The sequence below is a fragment of the Mytilus californianus genome, unplaced genomic scaffold, assembly GCF_021869535.1.
Source record: "Mytilus californianus isolate M0D057914Y unplaced genomic scaffold, xbMytCali1.0.p SCAF_8, whole genome shotgun sequence".
NCBI lineage: Eukaryota > Metazoa > Mollusca > Bivalvia > Mytilida > Mytilidae > Mytilus > Mytilus californianus.
Genome location: NW_026262734.1, coordinates 78,738,163 through 78,755,882, shown reverse-complemented (window position 1 = coordinate 78,755,882; position 17,720 = coordinate 78,738,163).

Genomic DNA, 17,720 nt, shown 5'->3' with positions numbered 1-17,720 from the left:
AAATAACCTTGTATTTTGTAAGATAAATATATACTGTAAATTCAGAAATTATTGCGTGCATTTATTATTGCGATTTTGCCATTTTAGACTAAAATGCGATTTTAATTTCTGCGATATTAAGAAAAATCCTGTTTAATTCATATAAAAAATTTCAAAATGCGAGTTTAAATTATTGCGATTATAACCCTGTCGCATTTTTCGCGATAATAGAAACATCGCAATAATTTCTGAATTTACAGTAATGGAGATGGGTGTAGATTTTGATGAAAATCCAAGTTGCTTTGAAATAGTTATAAAAAAAATTAAAGATGACTATCTGAATTTAGTCCGAACTGAAAATTCTAGCTTATTTAATTACCTATCAATTAAATCCTTAAATTTGACAGCAATAAACTAAAGTACCAAACAACCTGGCATTCTATAAGATCAATATATAATTGAGATAGCTGTATAGTTTGATGAAAATCCAAGTTGATTTGAAACAGTTATAAATAAATTTAAAGATGACTATCTGAATGTAGTCTAAACTGCAAGTTCTAGCTTTTTTGACCTAGATTAATTAAATCCTTAAATTTGACAGAAATACACCAAACAACATGATAATGACCATGGATTCAGTAAGATCAATATATAACTGAGATAGCTGTATAGTTTTATGAAAATTAAAGTTAATTTGAAAATGTAATAAACAAATTGAAAGTTGACTATCTGAATTCAGTCCGACTGAAAATTCTAGCTTTTTTTACCTATTAATTAAATCCTAAAATTTTACAGCAATAAATCAAACTACCAAACAACCTGACATTCTGTAAGATCAATGTATAATTGACATAGCTGTAGAGTTTTATGAAAATCCAAGTTGATTTGAAAAAGTTATAGAAATAATTAAAGATGACTATCTGAATTTAATCAAAACTGAAAATTCTTACTTTTTTTACCTATTAATTAAATTCTTTAGTTTCATAGCAATGAACCAAACTACCAAATAACCTGGAATTTTGTAAGATCAATATTTAAATTCCTTAGATGAGCTGATTCAGAACAGTCAAGACTAAATTTCAAGGTCAAGTCTAGTCGAGACAGGTCGAGACTGGTCGAGACAGGTCGAGACTGGTCGAGACTGAGTCACGACTGGTCGACTCTTGGTCGACATCATTTCAGACTACACCAAGATTATAAAGTACGGAATCAGACTTATTAAGTAAAGTCGAGACCAAAGTCGAGTACAGTTAAGTACAGTTAAGTACTGTCGAGATAATGTCGAGTCTATTCGAGTAAAATCTGTGCTCGACTTTATTGGTCGAGCACAAAGTATGATCTTTTCAGACTCTGAGCAGTTTGTAGTGTTAATAAAAAAGATTACAAAATGAAATATTTACAGAATCTCAGTTTTCTTTATATTGCAAATAACTTTTTGAATCAGACATACTTGTGAATAAGCTATAACAAACTTTTTTTAAACAGTCAATGCTGGTGTGACAATTTCAATTTTTATAAATCATGTATAATGATGCTTGCCAGAAAATAACCCTATGTTTAAAGTATTAACAAACAGGTATTCTTCACTTGAAAGCTGGACTAGTGAAGAACATTGTTAACAGCAGAAGTGCAATTTGTTGTTGAATAGAAAATAAAAGAACCACTGATTTAGATCAAGTGAAGTTTTAGAAAAGTTCCTTTTTATATTGACCCTGAAAATTCTAAAACGAATATTGAGTTGATAAAGTTATGTTTTAAACTCTGGATGATTATGTGATAAATTTCAAGGTTTTGTCAATGTTGTAGTGACAGGGATACTGCCAGCACGTTTGTAATGTAATGTAAGACCTGTCTATATGGAACAGCAACATATACCATTAAGTGGTTCTAACATAACTGCTATTCTTATTGAGTTGTCAGACAAGGAACCAGTCAAAATAAAGTAGTTGTTAGCGGGTACAAGTTTGACACTTAACCGCCTCTGTCAATCAACTATGTGCGGAATACTCAGATTGAATATTCAGATACAGAGAAAGTACGTGGATGGACACATTACAATTTTAAATGACAGAGTTTAAGAAATACTCCAATCAAAGCTATACACAATGAAAGAGATCCCTTTTGTATGCAGTAGGCAGGAATGTGACAATGAAATGTCGAATAATAACTAGAATTTCACATTGGGAACTTGTCAGTAACCGAGACTCTACACATAGCAACAATAGACTATGTAATGTTTGATCGGACTGGTTTCCTTGAAAAAAACATTTTTTTGTATTGATATGGAGAGGAAACCTAACATATGTTTTGGAAACCTTTGCACTTTAATATCGCAGAAAGGATTCATCAATACAAGGCTGTAGCAAGCCGTAAAATTGTACCGCAACCGCCTTATTTTGTTATGAGAATAATTGTGGAGGCATCTATCCATAAACATGCCTTTATGGTTGAACCATCACAGTCAGACTCTTTTCTCCAGCCAAGTGTATTTTATGACAAAGACAAGAATACGGTCATATTGAACCTACTAGTACATTCAAATTGAAGTTTAAGTCCGAATTTGAACTTACTTTAAATACACAACAAACAGATGATAAAACTTCATCGTCGTTGGTCCAAGTGTTACTAGTAATTACATTTACAGGTTCAATGTGACCTTATTCTTGACCCTCCTATAACTCTTGTTGACGTTCAAGATACCCACTTGCGGCTTCTAATCTTTGCTAAATGAACAAAGAATTAAATCAGATTGGGTTATAAAAACATAAAGCTAAATTACTTTAGGTAAATATCCATAAAACCTCTTGAGTTTTTACCAGTGTCCAAATTGAAATATTACTAGTAGTAGAAAATGTTTTAAACAAATGTATGTTCTTGTCTCGTTGATATTGTCGTGTATCCTTATTCTGTTTTATTTTATTTTTCTATCTTTATTCAGAACTCTTGTGTTTATTTCCTCTTGTAATGAAAAGTGTTTGCCCTTGAGTTAATCCATTAAATATAAATCAAATCCTAAAAGATGGAGTTTATTAACACAATCAAGTAAGCAGTATTTAAGCACCAAATTATACTTTAAGCACTTAGGCTCCATTAAAAAGCACCATATACTTAGCATACATAACAGAAAACAACCTCAAAATTGCTAGACAATTTTATTTTTATCATAAAAGCAGTCCAAATCGAGCAACAATTCAAGTTCTAAAAGAAGCATGTTACATGAACTATGAATGAAATTAACAACTTGCAGAATATTTTTCTAAATATCAGAATTGATCGTTATTGTGATCTTGGTCCAATACATAACTTGGTCCAATCTATGTGTCCTATATACAGTGCATACGATGATATGGGTTCTGTGTGTTATGAAGTGTAGTTTAAATTTAGCTTTGCCTTTTGATCATTATACTTTTGTAGCATTGATCCCAGTATCAAGGTTGTCTATTACTAAGATTACATTTCAAATTTTAAATTATACGTGTAATATGCAGGATTCAATTTGAATCTTGCATTTCTGTATTAAGCATTTTCTTCGTCATTTCTTTTCATATTGGAAACATTCGGATTTTCCTTTTATATAAATTCAAAGTTCATTAATTTTCCATGTCTATTTTTTATATTATTCTCTTTAGTGAATCCATGTTTTAATGTTTATTCTTCAAATATAAGTAAAAGCTAAGGATGCATTTTTTAAGTACTTATTTACTTGTAATTCAATTAAATCTAAATTGCAAAAAACAACAAATTACCTCATAACAACTGCTATTGTATTTTGTATATATCAATAGAAGGTATAGAAGGAATATGTACGTTTGAAAACGTAGGAAAAGCAGGAAGACCCCTTTTATCTACCATAAATACACAATTATCAGGTGTGTCTACTTCCTTTGCAATAATTCGATCTGTCGATAAATTCTTAACTTGGCAATAACTATGAGTTTCAATTAAAAATCGAAAGAAGAAAATATGTTAAAATGAAGTAAACAAAAATGTTCATATTATCCGTTAGGATTGTCACATTATTAAAGGGTTTGTTTTAACGGTTTCATTTCAATAATGATATTTTATTATTGGTAAATACAAAATACAACGCTTGTATAGAGCTTTGGGACAAAAGCCTGTCTTAAGTAGTTCATAACTGTGTCCATGTAATGGTTAAAAATCATATGGTTAAAAATATACCAGATTTTAAGTACTTTGCTCCATCAAACGACCATATGTAGATGTGGACATTTGATACCACGTAAATAACTTATATATCTTACTTCAGATTACATTTAGAACAACAATTACCGATTTTAAGGATAGTTTGTAAACAACCGGGTCAACTTGAAATTGAAATCGAGAAAAAGAATACACCTCATTTATATCTTTGAATTTCTATCATAAATGAAACGAACTACTTGAAATAGAATGCATGTTTATTTGGAATGTAGAAAAATCAGTGAAAAAAATGTTCTTATCAAATCGACAAAACTGATCAATTAAAGACTTTTCTTAATTTGTACACATGTAAATTTTCTTTTGATTGGTAAACATAATAGTGTTTCTACCCTTTTTTCAATAAGTCTAAGTCGTACAAAAACTTGTGACAGAGTCCATTTGCTTTTACTTGACCTTAAGTACTTATGTACATTCAAATAGTCAGGTACAAAAACAAGATAAAATACAGGTAGCCATTTTACTCTGTTTGCCACAATAACTGAATAACCAATTGTATTACTTCTGAATAAGAGATTAAAAACCATTTTTCATTATTTTAGTAGTCATAATATTCAATGTCAACTCACCTTTTCTGAAATATTTGGTAATTGGACTACTAAATCTCGTTGTTATGTGTTAAATCGCCATCTTTTAAATTTTGACGTTCTGTAGGTGATATATTACGTTCATCAGATTTATATACCTATATGGAGTTATTTTCTTTCAGAACGATAGGTCATTCTTTCGAAGAATCAACCCGGGCGATACCATGTTTCAATGAAATATGCTCCAAGGCATAAAATAATGACCTGTGTGAGGTCATTATTTTCCTTAATAAAAATGCATACTATAATTTACTTCAAAATTATATTCGTCTGATAGTTGCCGATTTGGGAATCTATTTTTTAAAGTTCAATCTATACTATGATAGGTGTAAAAAAAATCGTCATTGTCCGCATTTTAATTTCAGAAACAAAAAAATGTATAGTTTTTACTAGTTTATCGCTTCAATACAGAGACATTATCATATATATGTGGGACGAATTTTAATGTAAAACTTTAAAAAAAAAAAAGCCAGATTTAACATATTCGTGTGTAAGATTTTGTAAATCTTATTGATTCACACTGAAAAGGAAATCATACTGTGACCTACAAGTACATGTATTGATATTCGATTTCGTGTTACATGTACATGTATCAAGATTTGTTCTCTCTTCGTGTCAGTTCTTAACTTTTTTACGTTTATGTATATGTATACCTTTTACTCTATCAAATGATCAACTAATAAAATATTCTTTTTTTCTATTGAATGACATCCACATACCTCACAATGGGGTCGGGTGGGGATGGTTGGGGGGTGAGGGTATAGAATTATATCCTGATTATCTGTTTAACAATTATTGCTTTTCAAAAGAAAATCATTTTGAATATTTCATTCGATTCAATTAAAATTGTTGAAAAAATAATCTGTTTTCTGCGATAGAAATGTCATTACAAATTACACGTAGAAAAAACATAGCCCCTCCCCCCTTTTTTTCAATAAACTAAGTTTGTACAATAAATTACTTACAAAGTGTCTTGTATTTTTCATACACCGTTATCGGATGGTAACAATTCATTTGTGTCTTACTTCATGCAGTTACAGTAATATTTGTATTGTGTATGGATAATAATTACTAAGGTTTATATCTAGATTGATTAGTGAGTTTTATTTCACATTTTAAATGAGCTTTAGGGCGTATTAAAACCTGTACGCATTAGAAAGGAATATCCCACGTTAGTGTGGTCGGTAAAATAGGATGCTAAATTTTGCAAATCTTTATAAAAATTAATATTTTTTTACGGTATATAAGTCAGATAATGCATATTTAATGTTTTTCTTGTCGACGAACACACCTCGGGGTGTGTTCTACGACAAGAAAAACCTTAAAATATGCATTATCTATAACAGAATGGCAATAGACAGAGTTATTTCATTTAAGTCAATGAAGTACAAATGTATTAAATATCAAGCAATCACAAACAGAAGATCACATCACATATGTATATATATTATATATATAGATTCATTCTGAAAAACCCTATATGAAATCTATCAAGGCTTAGACTGGTATCCGGTCGTTATTGGAAATTTTGATTCAGCAATCTTTCAACAAGCAAGGCAATATTAAACGTATAGAATGTTCTTTGCTTGTGCAATACGCATTTAAAACAAATTATTTAAAAAAAACGAATTTTATTTTGTGCACTGTTTTGGTACCTCTGGTCTTTTTCCACTCCACATATCCAATTAAAAAAAAGAAAGGTTTAACCTCTGAAAAAGCTAGTTTAACCATGTCACATGTAATAATTATATCCATTGGTTGTCTTTGTATATAATATAATGCTTAAGCTAATAGGAAATGTGTGTTCATGGAAGAGTTTTGTCTGGTAAATGATTATTATTCAGTTTCTGAGAAATTCACAGGATATTGATATAATTTCTTGGATGCTTGCATAATTGGGTTCAATATAATGTCTAATTGACTTATACCACATGCATTTTCAAAAGCACAAATATGTTACTCCTGTCAAATGCAAAAAGCACACTTTTGAAAAGGTAAGTTAGGGAAAAAAAGTGTAACTAGTCTAGTTTGACGATTAATATATAATACACAGAAGTATACCAGTTGACTCTAAATGTGTCAATTTTGGTTTTATTTTGTTATTAAACGAATAAGGTGATTACATTTTATGTATGAAAAACGATTTATTCATCTTAATAGAAGAGAAATTTTGAAATACATACTAACAAATATCATTAAAAGTAAACACCGGGAAAGCATTCGAAATTAACTCCCTTGCATCGTTATTTATATCTTCTGGAAATACATAAACAGATATATTTACTATAATGATATATAGGTATATGGGTGTGTAACAAGCAAGCACTTGTTATACAGTTAAAGGGGACGTTTTTATTATAGATGAAAACAAGGATTGCATTGCTGTTTAGAGGTATGGAAATTTACCATAAAAAAAGTTCAATAAATGATTTATTCAGAGGTAGTAATAAGTTCACTAAAACTTAGGTTATAAATGCGCAGTAGTGTCAGATTTGCTGGATTGAAAACCAAATATTGAGCTATAGATCTCCTATTTCTGTGTTAAATAAATAAAGGATTGTACTAGATATGATAAATTTCCTTTAATCTAGGTGATACATTTCTTCAAGGGCTAAGTATGTGGAATAGATAATAGAAAATGTTGTTTAATATTGGCCAATTCAATATCGATATCCTGTACCAAAGAAAATTCTTAAATTGTAGTTGTGTTTAAAAAACATGGATAATTCTAGAAAACTGAGTTTAGGAAGCAGAATAGTTGTGTTGTTCATTTAAACATCGGTCAATTCCATTTAAGCTCTACAATTCTTCAAAGTTCATTCTTAAAACTCCTATTTTTTAGCTCGAAAACTTGACAAATTGAAACAAAACTTGCCCACAATCAGCATTTGAATATCTAGTATAAATTATATTCGATGATCCCCTGTAAATCAACATGACGAAAATGGCTAAAAATAGAACATGAAAGTAGAAAATCATATGCACTATTCCAGTCATAGTAACGTTCGATAACTCTGCACGTTAATGGTTTAATTAATTAGAATTATGTCAAATTAACTGGTTACCCATGTGATGATTAGAAAATTGAAAAATATAGATATTTAACCTCTTTTACCATCCATTCGAGGTTTTCTTTTATTGCTATAAAATAATATCCTAAAATGATTTCATTAAGAATCGAACAATATCAATCTACATAGGTACATAGGTCTTGTCATAACTTACATCGTGATTAGGTGCCATGTTTGTTTTCTTTGATCACGTTGAAAACTTAATATCTCCTTAATCTAGCTATGTCCTTGGGTATTAATAAAGTGACAATAACGTGTCATACTTAATTGCAATATCAACAGTGAAATCAAATTGAATTATTTGCATGGGTAAAATAAATGTCGAACATCGTCTACGTTTGAAAATTATTTAGTCGCCATTTTTTACGTAATTTCAAATTTTATCAAAACAAACAGCAAGTATCCACTTTAACAAAGAGAAACAATGTTTGATTCTATGCTGCTTTAAGGTAAGACAATTACTGCATCCAACATTTATTTGATTTTCATCGTAAAAATCTTACAAAATATATCTTCACAAGTCGGCCAAAGCTGTCAGTGTAAACTGCATGTTTAATGCATATAAATCTTTATTTTGAGTGCTAGAGATTGTTTCTAATGAATATATAAAAGAAAAGGAAAAGGTGAAATAAGAAATTTCTTAAATACAATTAGACACATTTCAATAAATATTTCAAATATTACTTTTTAATTAATAACTAAATGAATACATGTCGTGTCGTTGTTTCCTTCGAACAGCGGCCGCCATTTTCAAAATATTGCTAACAAATGCCAAAATGTGAACTTTTCAATCAAATTTTGAAGTAAAAAATGTTTGATACCCAAACTGATATGGTTTTATATTTCATTTAAATGAATATGTTGTCGTTCTTTTTAGGGGTTGGAAGGATATTATTAACAATAAATAAGTTGAGAAAATTGATTATATAACAGAAGGTCGTCCCCTTGCAATTTTATCGTGTTTTAACGAAGAAGTCAATGGAGGCTGTGTGGTTATGTCACCTCAATTTTCAAACTTATTTTGAAGAAAGAAATCATAGGTTGAATTGAAACTTAAAATAATTTTAATTGTAAAAATGAAAAAACTGTAAAACGCGGGGTTGGAAGGTACAACACACAAGGTAACAAAAAAGTGATGACCGTTCAGTTTATGTACCCCGTTGATTTTCATTGATAATCAAGCGGCCATTAATATACAACTGAAGTGTAAAAGTCACGTGATGACCGCAATAGTTGGATATGGGTAGAACATTCTTAGTTTTCGAAAATTGTAAGATTTGATGACGATACCCTATCATTTCACATTTTATTATACCAGGAACTATACCACTGTCTCAGGTTAGGGGGACGGTTTAGCTCCACCAAAAAAGTTTTACATTTTATATGTGACTATCCAAAGTCACAATCCTATAGTTCAGTGGTTGTCATTTGTTGCATTGTTTTAGCCACACATCATATAAGTTGATTTATATGACAATAAAGTTTGGATCAATAGTTGTTAATTTCTACGTCATTTGCTCTTTTTAGGAGCGTTGTCTCATTGGCCATTTCCTATTTTTATATTTAACATTTTGTATCAGCATGTGATCTTATATGTATACATGTCATTGGGCCATATGATAAGGTTATTAATAAAAATTATATTAAATTTATAATTATTGATTGAACGGTATGTGTTTTGCTCACTGGGGAAGGCCATGGGGATGCTCTATAGTTATCTATATCCACGACATATGGACTGACGTACAGTTGTATCATAATCTAATTATTTATTTTAATCTGATTAAAAAATTGCATTCTAATAATTTATTTTTGAATATTTACAAAACTTAAACGGACTATAGTATAAGTGCCTTACCATGAAAAAAAGGTAAAATAACAAAACATACAAACATGTAACTCCAAGGAAGATTCAAATCGTAATGTTCCTTATCAAATGGCAAAATCTAAGCCCAAACACTTAATATGTAGGAAAAACGTGTCCAATATCGCAAGTCGGTTGACATGGGGGGTGGGGGTGTGGGGGGGGGGGGGGGGGGTGGTTTTCATTTTCAAATACGCAGCGCATATTTTCTATCAGACTTTTGTGTAAAATAGCAAGAATAGACGATAGACGAAAATCGAAACGTGATCAAAATTAGGAAGTGAGCCTCGAGAAGACATACATGTTGGATACAATTACCGGCCTATTAAACATCCGAAAATCTGTAAATGATCTATTTTTGTCGACGAAAACTGTTATGAATTTTGTGTCGGACAAAATAAAGATGCAAGATAATACCGAATGTCAAAATGAACTTTTTAATGATCGTTGTCATCAAAATTGAAATAAACGTCGAACGTACAGGTTTTTCAAAATAAACAATTATGTCGAGACATACATTCTGCATGTTATACCACGCTGGTACAGACATACTCTAACTGGTTCCGTGTCGGTTTGCTCCCATTATACACCCAGACTGACAAGTACACAAGATCGCATACAGCACTAGAACATAGACTATGTAAATTTTGTTCCTTTGATAGTGTTGAATATGAAAATCATTTTCTTTCATATTTCTTCCTTTATGATGACATTAGGTTTGAATTGTTGTTCGAATGTTCCAAATATATTGACAATTTCCCAAAGTTTAACGATGATGTTAAGCTTGTTGAAATAATGTTCTGATATTCAAAAATGTATAAGAAAGAGTTTTAAGAGATGGAAAATATTTTCTTAATTGTTACTAATAATATAGTCTATGTGAACTCACTGCGGCTAATTTATGATAAGATATTCAAATATGCAAATTGTTAATTTCATGATAAAATTACATAACTTTAAAATATTTTTTTTATATATATCTTTTTTTTAAACACAATTTACTTTAGATTTTTTTTTTCTGCTCAAAATATATATGCTTTTAAATTCACAACCATGTTTTAACTTTTTTAAATTAATTTTTTTATTATGAAACTATATTGATATGATGTGTTAAGTGTCTCATGGTCAAATTTATGACTGGTTATTGATTGTTTAATGGAATACTGTGTGATATGTGAATATTTTGTCAATCAATATGTGACACTATAATAAAATAGATATTTATGTATTCTTATTATTTATGATACTTTTTCAAAACTGTAATTGGCGAAAATTAATTATGACCTATTTAATTAGCTAGACAGATCTACAAATTCCTCACGGTTGAGTAAACAAACGCTAATCAGTACCGTTGTTTAATAAGTGGACTTCGTATATATTTAAGGTAGATTTACTGTATACCGCCATCTTCGACTGTACAAAAGCAGTACACATTATACTGACCTAGTTCTTTGCATAAATCCATGTACATCTGCAAATTTCCAGACAGATTTGCAATTTATGTGTTAGACTGTTTATTTGTATAAAGAAAAATAAGTGATTTATTGCATTTTCCAAAATATTAAACCAAATACCAAATATTTTATACTGGAATGATAGTGAAATTTTCTTTATATTACTTTTAGAAAGAAAACAATTGCAAGTTCGGTGACACCAATTTTTCTTTTTAATAATTTCTTAAAGCATAGTACATGTATTATAAAACCTGTCTTCCCATATTTCATTTTAAAATTCTATATCTAATAGAATTTTTATTTATTCACAAAAATGTGTTTTTTCATGAACAACCTTTGCAAATTTGGGCAATTTTGCATGACTTTTAGCTTGAAAAATAGCACAAGGATACATACTTTTTACTATATTTTTTAACAAAAGCATAGTAAAATCTTCATTTTGGCAAGGTATAAGAAACTTCTATCTCAGGAAATATACCGACGATCAGCCTTTAGTGTCAAACATTCATCAAATAACGGAAATCACCTAAATAATTGCTTTCACATTAAACACAATCAATTACTATATGAGCTGAACTCCATATCCTTTTTAGATATAAACATATATTTTCCAGTCGGACAATGCATGGTTGTTAAAGCTCTTTGTACATATACTTATTGTTTTATGATTATAACGTGTTTTTTGTTTTGTTTACAGGAGTAATGGAAATAATTGAAACAAGCCAGGAGCATCCATCATTGGTCTAAAAGGAATGTTATAAGAAACGTCTTTGATTTTTTCAGTTTACATAAATGTGCTACGTTGAAATAAAGCCGCAAAATATATCAATCATATCAAAACGATTACAATGCATGTGCCGTGTAATACTGGTATGAGTTCATTTATTGACAAATAACTTAACTTATCACATGATTATTCTAACCATTTTTTTTTTGTATAATTCATAAGTTCAGGTCGAAAATATCAAACAGACAAATAAATTAAGACGTTGTTTCAAGATAGTGAAAATACGAAAACAGAAAAATGGATAAGAGGGGGAAAAAGATGCAACAATTCACTCTAAGAAGAATAAGAACAACTGATATTCCAGCAGGTGTTAACATAACAGGTTGTACAGATTGTGGTGATGGATTCTTTGTAGTTGATACTTATAATAAACGTTTAGCTAAACTAAACCGTGATGGTGAATATTTAAAAGATGTCGTAAAATTTACCAACAATCCTTTAGATGTCTCTCACGTTAATGGGTCCATATTTGCTGTTACAATTCCCAGCGATCACATGGTCGCATTTGTTGATACAAATGAATGTAAAATAGTCGAATCAGCTGTATATCGACCAAAGTGTTATTACATTGAGAGCGACGAACACAATTTGCTTATCGGCTGTCCAAATAATAGTAGAATAATCATTGCAGACTTTCATGGTCGTGAAATTCGATCTCTGAATATTCCAGGCCAAAGATTTGCAGTTACCTCTTGTAAAATTTACATCACAAATGAAAACGAAGATCTTGTTTCGTGTTATGATACATATGGAAACCAGAAGTGGATTGCTCCAGATATCGTTCGTGATCCTATAGGAGTTGCAGTATCTAATGATTTTGTGACTGTATTAAGTAAACATAATGCTGTTCATATATTATCGCGTAATGGATACCACAACAGAATTGTTTTAAATACAGAGCATGGCCTCGACGATCCTAGTTTTATGTATTTGATGTATGGTGTATGGTGTATTCTTTTAGTTGTTTGTAATAAGTCAAATACTCAGGCTATTACTTACCAGATGGATTAGTACTGAAACAATGTCAATAGTTTATGGTCATGACTGTCAGCCGTTTCATGATATTGTTTCTTTAAGATGCATATTTTTTTCTGGTTTTTTACCCTTCTTTTCAGGACACAAGATTTGATGATGTTTATCATAAAAATAGGGGATTGTGGAATATTGCCTAAATGGTATGTCACCTATTGCTATCAGATGGCGCCAGTCATCCGTCCGTCAATATAATCTTTTTAAAAAATCTTCTTTTTTGAAACTACTGAACTACTGTAAATTCAGAAATTATTGCGATGTTTTTGTTATTGCGAAAAATGCGACAGGGTAATAATCGCAATAATTTAAACTCGCATTTTGAAATTTTTTATATGAATTAAACAGGATTTTTCTAAATTTCGCAAAAATTAAATTCGCATTTTAGTCTAAAATAACAAAATCGCAATAATTCTGAATTTACAGTAAATGTTACCACACTTTACTAGAATGTTCGTTGGGGTTACTAGTTTAAAATTTGTATACTATTCAAAGTCATAGCTGTTATTGCTGAGAATAGAAAATAGATGTAACAATTTAGTTTTGAGCTTATACATGTATCTAAAAAACAAAAACAGTTAGAGCAAAACTGATATCCGTAGAAATAATCTCTAGGATACTTTCTCTTGTGAATTTTTTCAGAAAAATCGGACAATCAATTTTGAATTACTGCCACTTTAATATAATTTTTATAAGATTTCACAGTTTTTGGCTTATATAATTGCAAAAACTAAAACAGTAAGTGCAAGACTGGCAGAATAAAAATGTTCAACAGGTGATAGTCGATTTCCTATCTTATTTTCAGAAAAATTGGACCAATGTATTATAAAAAGAAAGAAATTTGAAACAGAAAAGATGACTAGATCAATTAGTTCTACAAATAAGTCAACATAAACGAAATTATTAATTGGTCCATTATAGGAGTTGTTGCTATTGAAAGATGATTTTTAGATATTTTTGCATTTTTACGGATACTTTAGTAGAAAAAGAGAAATTTGATACATAGTGTTACATACATGTATATATATCGTTACAATAGAAAAGAAATATATGACACACTGGGTATTTTTCCAGTATTTTTTTTTTTCTAAATAGTTATAATAATTTGTTTTTATTTTTATGTACAATGTTCGTTACTTTAATGGTCTCATTATTTTATAAGATGGAAGTAAATCAAAGAAAACAAATATTGACTATCTCATCCAATATCTAGAATTTAAATACCAGTTGTCATTTACACATTAACCTGCATGTTTTAAATTTTCATAACATGTATCCATTTTTATTATTTTTTTCAAATTACAATTTATATAAGAATAAGTCAAACAACTGAAATCTGTTAAATGTATTATAACTAAAGGCTATTTGAGAAGAATGTAAATTAGCATCTTAAATGGCAGTTGAATCCTTGCCTAAATACATTGTAATATATCATTGTAAATTCAAAAATTTTCAGCAAAATAAGATATGAAAAAAAATAACATAGCAAAATTGCTAGGTGAACGAGTAATTGCATAAGATTGGTTTTTATCCATTTTTACTCTCCATCCAAGTCACAATCAGTAAAAAGTAAACCATTATAGGTCAGAGTACGGCCTTTAACACGGAAATTTGGCTTACACCGAACAGCAAGCTATAAAGGGCCCCAAAAAATAACTAGTGTAAAACCATTCAAACAAGAAAACCAACGGTCTAATCTATATGAAAAACGAGAAACGAGAAACACTTATGAACCACATCAACAAACGACAACCACTGAAGAACATGTTCCTGACTTAAAACAGGTGCAAACAAATGCTGCTGGTTTAATTTTTGTACCAGGCGCCAACCTTTATCTTTACCTAAATTAGTGGTGTAACATTACAATATAGAAAGACACACTGTAAAATATCAATTGAAATGGCTTAATTCAATCAAAAACATATATTAACAAAAAGCAGTCAAAATTTTGCTATTATCTTAATCACTATTTAAAAAAAAAAACAACTGTGTCAATATCGAAAAACAAAATTGCATGTAGACTTTAGACAAAGCACATAGAAAAAATGAAGGACAAGAATACAAAAATATACCATTATAACACAATGACGGGATTTATAAATATCGAGCCACGCCAAAATGATATTATGTACCAGTGGTCTAAACAGCAAATGTTAAAAATGTACAAAGACAAATAAAACTATAACACGTATGTAAGATTAAAACAACGTCAGTACCTAGAACCTTTACTTAAAGACCATCATATATTGTATTTGTGAAGTTGATACTGATTTTTATCAACAAGGTCTCTTCCGATGAACTGTTTTTAGAAAAAGGACGAGACATTCTTTGACATAAAACTGGTTCATCAACTTTCTGCTCGTTTTATAAAGTCTCAGTGGCAGCTACAAACTTTTGAATATCAAACGAGCTGGAAAATGTATCATGAATACTAGTATACAGGTGAAGTTTGTATACTGCTACTAAGGTGGGGGAAATTTATAACTGGAGGATATATTTAGGAAACAAAATCAGAAAATTTTGGATTGTTAATAGAAAGAATATCATCAAATTGGCGTTTAATGCCACTTTCAGTACCATTTAACTATTTATTTTGTGGCAGCTAGCTTTCATTGTCGAAGGGAGTTTGAGTGGCATAGAGAACCACGGATCATTGATAGGAAAACTGACAATTCTTGTCAAATAAGATGGACGTGGAGCGCACAAGTTACGTGCAGGATTAAAACTCACAACCTCAGTGTTTAGGGGTTACAGATACAGTAGTTCGACTACTTTTTTCTTGATAAACTTTTCTTCAAATATGTTCAATAAAAATTCACTAGACAGCACGTGTTTTCACAATAAAACAGTTACATGTAGTCAATTAAAACAACATCGAAAGCAATTCAACAAAAGTTTAACATGTTAATTATACAATATAACAACAAGTATAGTTTAAAATTAATACAATTTTTCTGCATCTGTTATTTTATTAGCAGGATTGTATAATACAAAATATTTTTTTAATACTTAATGGTCTTTTCTCAGATTATAAAGATAAAAAAGGTGAGCAATGTATTTTCTGACAAGGTTTTAAAATAGTCTACTTAATTGAGTTTAGCTTGAGGATCCAACAAAACGAATAATATAATATAATATAATTTCTTAAAGAAAAATCAAAACCATTACTTTTCTTTAAAAACAAAATAAGCATCGTTTAGTCAAAATCAAACGTGTTTCTAAAGGTATGTACGTTGTACATAAAATTTATTAAAACATCAGTGAATTGTCTATCATCGGTCGAGGATTATGACAGGCAATGGGCTAAACGCGAAAAAGAAGACGTAGATACTCTTTCTGAATGGATTAAGGCTGTGAGGTCGTTGATACAAATCAGAATTAAGAAGCTAAATGGGTCTATCAATACTCATGCTACGTCAATCTTTAAAGACCCAAATGTTGCAAAACACTTGTCCTACCTCCATGACAAATATGTTGTTGTCCCCGCAGATAAAGCCCGAAACAACATCGTTTTTGTGTGTAAATCTCATTACATAAACTGCTTAATAAAGGAATTAGGTATTGACAATTCACTTGGAAACTCAACATATACCCTCACGACACTTACCAAAGAGGAAATCCTGGATAATCATAGGTCAGTTCTATGTTCCTTTGAAATTTCAACCAAAGATGAAGAACTGGATCTTCCATCACTATATTGGATACCTAAACTACATAAGTGTCCTTACAAACAACGGTATATTGCTGGGTCTTCCAAGTGCTCCACGAAACCTCTTTCTAAATTATTAACATCTATTTTATCAGCAATCAAAGCCGGGCTTCAAAGTTATTGTGAAACTGCCTATTCTAGAGGTGGCGTGTATCAGATATTGATACTAAAAAATTCCAAAGATCTTTTAGAGTACATACAATCTAATACTCTCTCATCTTGCAATAGTAATAAAACATTTGACTTTTCTACACTTTACACAAGTATTCCCCATTCTAAACTAAAAGACAAATTGTAAGAGTTGGTATTGCTTTGTTTCATAAAAAAGAATGGCGAACGTAGATACAAGTATCTTGTCTTGGGGAGGGATAAGTCCTACTTCGCAAAGAATCACTCTGATTCAAACAAAAAATTCTCTGAAACTGACATTATCAAGATGCTTGATTTCTTGATTAACTACATATTTGTTAGGTTTGGAGGACGTGTTTTTCAACAGACTGTCGGCATTCCAATGGAAACCAATTGTGCCCCTCTTCTTGCCGACTTGTTTCTTTATTATTATGAGGCTGACTTCATACAGGAACTTCTTAGGAAGAAAGATAAGAAGTTAGCAATATTCTTTAACTTTACTTTCCGCTATATAGATAATATTCTTTCACTAAATAATTCAAAATTTGGTGACTATATTGAACGCATCTATCCCATCGAACTAGAGATAAAGGATACAACAGATACAGTTAAGTATGCCTCATATCTTGACTTACATCTAGAAATTGACAATGAGGGTCGGTTGAAAACAAAACTTTACGACAAAAGAGATGATTTCAGCTTCCCAATTGTCAACTTTCCATTTCTATGTAGCAACATTCCAGCAGCGCCTGCATACGGAGTATATATCTCCCAATTGATACGATATTCCCGGGTTTGTATTTCCTATCATGATTTCCTTGATAGAGGGTTGCTGCTCACAAGGAAGCTATTAAACCAAGAGTTCTAAATGGTGAAGTTGAAATGGTCCCTTC